We start from the raw sequence: 8,134 nt of genomic DNA, 5'->3' as shown, positions 1-8,134 counted from the left end.
TGGATGGTCAGCCATGATCACAATGAATGATGGTGCAGGCTCGATGGGCCAAATGGCTTCCTCCTGTACCTACTTTCTATGTTTCTAAGAAAGAACTCAGCAGGCCAGGCAGCATATCTGGAGAGAAGGAATGGGTGATGTTTCGGGTTGAGACTCTAATTCAAAAACCTTGTTCCCACGCTCAGTTCAGGTTAGTTTATCGTCACATGTACCGAGATACAGTAAAAAGCTTTTGTTGTGTGCTGACCAGCCAGCGGAAAGACTATTCATAATTACAATATACATGTCCCACTGTCCCCGAGTGTGCATCTCCAGGATATGGTCCTGCCAACCACATGCCAATAACCACATGCACAGCATCGAACACGATGTTAAACCAGCGATTGTAGCAAGTGCATATATCATCCAGTAATATGTGGGACTATATCTCTCCCACTCCGCTTGATGCTGCTTGTCCTTCAGTAAAGTATCTTTGTTTAGTCACTTGCCTGAAAGTGATGTGTAGGAAGCAACTGCAGATGTTGGTTTACACACCGAAGATGAACACAAAATGCTGGAGTAACTCAGCTGGGCAGTCAGCATCTCTGGAGAGAAGAAATGGGTGATGTTTTGGTTTGAGATCATTCTTCTGTCTGAAGAAGAATTTCAACCCAAAATGTCACCTGTTCCTTCTCTCCAGAGATACTGCCTGTCCCACTGAGTTACTCCAGCTTTTTTTCATCTGTCTTCCCTGAAAGTGATTATTAATCGATAAGAAATGATTTCCAACCATGCTGGGTCGGATATGCATGAAATTATTATGCTATATTTAAGACAAAATCTTGCTCATCTTACCAACAGGTTTAATGATTGTAATTACCATCACATAAATTGACTGATTTCCCCAAAACCCAGCTCCAGCATGGACAGGAGACTATTCTTGTCACTCTTTAATACCAGACGAGCTTAGACGTGTATAAAATCCGTTGTGAATCTTGCTTTGCTCTCCTCCTTCTAAACAACGTCATTTCCCCTCTCCTCCCACTGCACCTCGCTACACCCCACCCACACCCCTCCACCTTGCCATTGTGGTGGAGTACCTTAAATTGTGATAAAGCAACACCAACACCAACAACTCTAAAATGCTAGGAGATGTTAAGGTAGCAACTAAATAATTATTTTGCATGGTCATCTTAAATGGCAGTTGGTGGCCATTGGCAATGGTGGGCAAGAGGTCGGGCAGAGACAAGCAGCGGAAGCAGAGCCACGATGAGGAGAGTCACGGGGAGAGGAAGCGCCTCAACGCCGACTCGAGTCCATCGAAGCAAGAACAATTGCTTCAGAGAAAGAGGCAACCACTGAGCACAGTGACTTGGAAGAAGGAGGTCTCGACATTTGTACTTCCTTGAAACCAAACAGTTCGTATATCTCTGACAGGAAGGAAATGCTCGAACATTGCTTCAAAGTTATTGGTGATAAAAAAAATTTCAGAAGATGCTCCAAGATATTTTGAAGAGCTGCTCTGTAGAAGAAATTAAATAAACAATAGACAATAGACAAAAGGTGCAGGAATTGGCCATTTGGCCCTTTGAGCCTGCACCGCCATTCACTGTGATCATGGCTGATCATGCACATTCAGTACGCCATTCCTGCCTTCTCCCCATATCCCCTGACTCTGCTATCTTTAAGAGCTTTATCTAACTCACTATGCTTGGAGCAACTGACACTACAATCTGATATGAAACTTCTCCAAATTATTGAGGGTGAAGACCTAGGATCCTCTGAGACCGAGGAGGAGGCTGTAAAGTGTGATAGTTGCAAGAAAAAATTGGAAACAGAAAGCCAAGAAGACAAATAATGAAGACCCCACATCTTCCTATAAAGAACACAAGGAACAAGATGAACCTGAATTGACAAAAGGTGGAGTTTCTAGAGATGAAAGTGATGCCCTTAGCATAAATGCTGAAGCATACGATAGTGACATAGAGCAAAACTGCAATGAACATGAAGAAAGTAGAACGGTGGATAAAAATGCTGGAGGAACTCAGCGTGTGAGGCAGCATCTATGGAGAGAAGGAATAGGTGACGTTTCAGGTCGAGACCCTTCTTCAATCCTCCAGCATTTTTGTATACCTTCGATTTTTCCGGCATCTGTAGTTCTTTCTTAAACAAGAAGAAAGTACAGACATGTTACTGCAGATGTGTTTTGTGCACCTACGCCTGTGGTTTTGAAGATGAGATTCAAAGGACATTAAAAAGAGTGTAAATGAGATTCTTGCAATGTCATGGTCTACTGCAGGGAAAGATCAACCGGCTGCTGCTCTCAATGCTGACAGTGATGGTCTTCAACCTTCAGTACAGCAACTGGAATTGCTCGAATTGGAAATGCGAGCCAGAGCGATCAAGGCTCATATGAGAGCTGTAGATATTAAAACACATTAAAACACAGACTTAACCGCAACAACAAACTGAGGTGTGGCCTAAAAGTGTTCACTTAAAAACTTTTAATTGTTTTTAATTTGAACGAACAAGCAATTTCATACTTTGCAGATTACATCTGCAGAAATGTTCCTTGAGGAGAATGAATCAGAATCTTCTCATGGAAGTAACAAAAAGTAAATGTAGATTATTCCGCGTACTGCTAGAAAGCAAAATGCCAGTTTCCACCGTAAAACTGAGATCAATTACATTATCTGGGGGGAGAAGGCAGGCAAGGGTTACTGATTGTGGATGATCAGCCATGATCACAATGAATGATGGTGCAGGCTTGAAGGGCCAAATGGCCTCCTCCTGCACCTATTTTCTATGTCTCTAAGAAAGAACTCAGCGGGACAGGCAGCATATATGGAGAGAAGGAATGGGTGATGTTTCAGATGTGTCGAAATCTATCTATATACCTATAAAAGTCTCATCTTGTCTGTCTGTATGTGTGTTGTATGTTTTGTATCTTTCTCAAAACATTATGTGCTATAGCTTAAAATTTTACATATTCTGACACATTTTTGCCTTCTACGCTGTCACTTAAGAGTTGATTATACATTTCATGTTATTGATGATTAAAGTTTTAAAAAAGCCAAATTTAACATGATTTTTACTGTTAAAATCCTTCTTGCCAGCTTCCAACACACTTCGATAAAAGGTTGCAAGACAGGAACACTTTGAACTTTTCACATCAATGGAATTTCACAGCAAGTGTTTCAATGGGAGGGGGAGGTCAAATTGGTATTGCAATTGGAACTACTGCGGCAGTCAGGGGAAGTGCAATTGGAATTTTTTTTTAAGTCCACTGCTGAGGGAGGCAGGGGAGTGCTGGAATCTTACGTTTGGGAATGGGTTGAGTTGGGGGACCACTCCTCCCTTGGGTGCTACAGGTTAGTGGTGCAATATTTTGTTGGGCGACGGGTTGCATTGGGGGACCAGGTCTCCCATGTGGCAGGGATCCAAACGAGTCGCAGTTTGTCTAGTATATCACTACAACTCTCTGTTTGTTTGTATGTAAGCGCATGAGTGCGTGGCAATTGTACAATTTTTGGCCCACCTTACTCACCATTATCCTGGGATATAAAAGGGACATGTTTTTTTTGGGTTGATGTTATATTTTACAAGTTATTTAAAACTTTACAAAAGCCACTTCTTAACATTTTTCCACTTGCCCTGCCCATCAGCCACTTCACAATGGTGTCACAATGGGATCACGAATATAATTTACATTAAAAAATCACGATTTAAAACAAGTTTTAATCAACTTCTTCTGGTTTCATTAACAGCTTACACTGTGTTTAGGTTTGTTAAAGAAAAAAAAACACGATTTTCTCAGTGAGAATTCCATTTTAAAAAATTGCGATTTTCATTTTGGGGTGGTGGGATGGGGGAGGTGAGGAGTAGAAGAGCAGGGAGATTAGACGGAGAGGAGGGGTGTAGGGAGGCGAGAGGGGTTATGGAGGGAGGGAGGGAGTGACTGAGGATATTCACCCATGCAGATTTTTAAATAACTGAAATTCTCCCCGCGCGTGCGCGTGCGGAGTGGGCCCTGTACCCGCGCGTGCAGGATTTGAGATGACCGCGGCGCTGAGGCTGGGGCGAGGTCTGGAGGCGGCAACGCTGCTCCTCCGGGCCCGCGGGGAGGGAGAGGAGCAGGACCCGGTGCAAGGACTAGGCCATAGCTCATCCTTTCCCTCCCCTTCGTGCTGCTCCAGACTGCTCAGCCGTCCCCCCCCTGACAGCCCCCGCCTCAACTACAATTTCATCGCCGATGTGGTGGAGCAAACGGAGCTGCCATTTACATCGAGATCTTGGGATGGAGACTGGGAGGATTGAGGGAGAGGAAGGGGTTGGGAGGGGAGAGGGGTTATGGAAGGAGTGACTGAGGTTAGGGGAAAGGCAAGGGAGGGGGAGATGAGGGAGTGGGGAGGGGAGGAGGAGAGGGGGAAGAATAGGGAGGGTGAGGAGGAGGGGTAGGTAGTGCTGGGGGATGAGGGGGAATGGAGGAGGATAGGGGTAGGAAGAGGGATGGCTAGGTAATGGAGAATGTGAGGGGGAAGAGAGAGGAGGGGAGGGAGGGGTGAAGGGAGTGCAGCGAAGGGTTGGTGGAGGGTGGGGAGGAAGGATAATGGTGGAGGGGAATAGGCGACTGAAAAGCGGACAGTAAGATGCGTTCACATTGTTCTTATATTTTACAACTTTTTGCCATTTTAAACTTTAAAAACGTTAGTCGTGCCTCCACTGTTGGGGGCTATGGGTGAGTGGTGGAATATTGTTGGGGTAACGGGACCCAACGGGGTCTAGTAAATCACTAAAAATAAGGTTGGAAGCTATTAATTCACTATATGTTAACGGGTGATCCAGAGTCAGAAAGGTTATTCTTTAATGTAAATTGTCTAAAAGGGATTCTAAAAGGGTTTTGGCAACTGTTCATTTCGGTTTGGTATATATATTTACGTGATCAAATGTATATGGTTCAAAAAGTCAAAACATTTTCATCACAATTGTACATGAATTAACAAAAATAAACTTTAGTTACTTGTGACATAATGGTATACAAAAATGGTGTATTTAGGAGCTTGGGTCAACAAGTTATTTTGGAAATCTTTTAGGACCGAGATGGGGAAAACATTTTTCACACGGACAGTGGTGAATCTCTGGAATTCTCTGCCACAGAAGGTAGTTGAGGCCAGTTCATTTGCTATATTTAAAAGGGAGTTAGATGTGGCCCTTGTGGCTAAAGGGATCAGGGGGTATGGAGAGAAAGCAGGTACAGGATACTGGGTTGGATGATCAGCCATGATCATATTGAATGGCGGTGCAAGCTCAATGGGCCGAATGGCCTACTCCTGCACCTATTTTCTATGTTTTTATGTTTCTATGTTCTGTTGCCCCCTGTGCCCCCTGCTTTATTCTCTTTATACCTATAACTGTGCGGTTAAGAACAGCTTCAATGTAATCTATAAATGTACTGTTGACACCATTATGGGTGGGAAAGAGTCAGTGTTTAGGTGACAAATGGAACACCTGGTTGAGTGGTGCTGTAAAAAAACCTCTTGTTCAATGTCAACATGGCCAAGCAGAGGCGGAAAACCGGGTGATCCAGAGGGGACACGTCCCCTCCATGTTTTGAGAGGTGGCGGACAACCCCCCCAAGTTTTTGTAATCCGAATTTTAAAACCCGGTGAAATCTCTGCTTTCCGCAAGTCAGTGGGGGCGGGACTGAAGATCGAGGGCAGCGGTTGGATGAGAGAGACGTTGGTCAGCAGGTAATGGGGGCGGGGCATGATTCAGCACGATGATTGGAGGAGGGCGGAGTGGGCGGAGGGGTGGTACTGAGGATAGAGCGCGGTGATTGGAGCAGGGAGACCGAGCACAGACCTGCACTTCATCCGCAGCCAGGATCAATCCCGGCCGGCTCTCCGGCGCTGTCCTGTCCCCTCCCGAGTACCCGCCCCCCTCCGCTGATGGCCAAAGACGTCGGCAGCAAAGTTCCTCCGCAATAGGATCTTTGGTCGGGAATCAGACGGGCCAGCGCATGTCCTGCCAGGTGAGCCTACAGCCTATCTGGACTTGCGGGTAATATGGCCAGTGCAGAGAAGCAGCGCTGGTATCCCGTCAGTCGAGACAGGACTGTAGTTAACCCGGTGAGACAGGCAGAGTTTAGTTGCATTTAGCGCTGGATTGAGCCTCCAAAGCCTCGCGCGTGTGTGTGAGTGTGTGTGTGTGTGAGTGTGCGCATGCGCGTGTGGCCACCAAAAATTGTGTCCCCCGTCCCCTCCATGTTTTGATAGCGAGTTCCGCTCTTGTGGCCAAGGGACCCAAAACGTCACCCATTCTTTCTCTCCAGAGATGCTGCCTGTCCCACTGAGTTACTTCAGCATTTTGTGTCTATCTTTGGCCAAAGGACTAATCATTGACTCCAAAAGGGGGATCCCAGAGACTATGTGCCAGTTTTTAAGTTTTAAATTCACATTTTGGATGACCAGCCCATAGATGTAATCATAAACCTCAACAGATGCAATGTAGATAGGGTCCTGACTGTATAATGGCCTGGCATGTCCATTCCAATGTACAAGAATGCAAGCAGCTGCAGAGAGTGGTGGACATCATGCCCATAGTCTTCCCCGAAATAAAAAGCATCTACATAAGTTGCTGCTTCAAGAGTGATGCCTCTATCATCAAGGATCTTGACTATCCAGGCCTTTGCCTCTCCCCACTGCCACCATTAAGCAGGAGATACAGAAGCCAGAAGTCTCACACCTCTGGGTTCAGGAACAGCTACTTGCCTACAACTGTCATGTTCTTGAACCAACGCTAAAATCCGAATCCTGCCTGGATAACAGAACACTTTAGACTCATTTATTTTACTCTTCCAGTTAGATTTTGCATTTATGTCCTGTTTTTTTTTTTGCATTTTTCTTTTTGACTTCATTACGGATTTCTTATCTCACATGTTTACTGAACTTGTACAAATAAGGATCAACTTGACTATTTGATTTGACTTGATTCAATGTGCAGTTTCTCCGTACTTTAGTAGGTATGTTGCAAAACCTACCTGAATCGTCGCTGAGAATCTGCCCCAGCCCGTGTGTGTGATTTTGGCGCTGTTTAGAGGGGGCGGGTTTAAAACGCGATTTTTACTAGGCTGTTCCAATCGAAGATGTTCAGCCTAGTAAATCATTAACGAAAAATCGCTGAAAGACCCCGTCGCAAAAGGTATTATTAGTTTTATAGGCCTCGAATAATAGTTATAATAGTTTTAAAATCAGTCTCTCAACCCGCGACCTCTCGCATTTGAGGGCACAAATCCAGCGCAATGTGAACGTTCTAAGCGAGTACGTTCAGGATCAGCGCGTTCACAGGATCCCACTAGAAAGCTGATTTAAAATGGACTTTAATTTACAGCAATTGAACACTAAATACCTTCCATTTGGCCTATACATTGATGTAAATGAGATTTAAAAATCATGTTTTATTGTGAATTATTTGTGAATATTATTTGGACACTTAGGCTATTTAAAAATGTTAATCATTTATTAAGAAATGGATAGATGTTTAGATCTAGTAATTGAAGTTTGAAATTAATGAATGGATGCCCTCCACCGAAAACGGTGTCTGAGTCGGGCTGGGAAGATCATCAAAGACCCCTCACACCCCAACCATGGACTGTTTGCCCTCCTCCCATCAGGGAGGCGGTACAGGAGCCTCAGGTCACGTACCAGCAGGATGAGGAAAAGCTTCTATAACAACACAATCACACTGCTGAACTCGGAGTCCCGACGATAGACTTCTCTGGTCCCTCCGTCCCCCTTTGTTTAATCATTCTGTATTTCCTGATTATTCCGTATCTTCTCTCTTTCTATTTTTTTCTTGTTTTTTTCTCTTTATGTACAACTACTACGGACTGACGCAAAACTGCATTTCGTTGTACTGATACTTGTATTTGTGCGATGACATTAAAGTTGAATTGAATTGAATTGAATTGAATTGAATTAGCTACAAGTGGGTAACTAACTAATTATATGCTTTAATTTCAGGTCATCCAAGTAAGATTATTTTATATTTGTTTCAGAATGGTTCAATCTATGATAACTGAAAATTTCATTCAGTTCTCTTAATTTTTAAGAAGGCTTTTGACTGTCCATGATCACAGCTTTTTTGTTATGTCCAT

At 44.2% G+C, this 8,134-nt stretch overlaps 1 pseudogene; it reads left to right on the top strand.

Annotated features, from left to right (window-relative positions):
• Positions 1 to 1,001: 1,001 nt before the first annotated feature.
• Positions 1,002 to 2,421, top strand: LOC129704370 (caspase activity and apoptosis inhibitor 1-like; annotated as a pseudogene).
• Positions 2,422 to 8,134: the final 5,713 nt, after the last annotated feature.

Source organism: Leucoraja erinacea, chromosome 15 (assembly GCF_028641065.1).
Source record: "Leucoraja erinacea ecotype New England chromosome 15, Leri_hhj_1, whole genome shotgun sequence".
Classification (NCBI taxonomy): domain Eukaryota; kingdom Metazoa; phylum Chordata; class Chondrichthyes; order Rajiformes; family Rajidae; genus Leucoraja; species Leucoraja erinaceus.
Note: the sequence above shows the minus strand (reverse complement) of the source record. Positions and strands in the feature narration are given on the sequence as shown.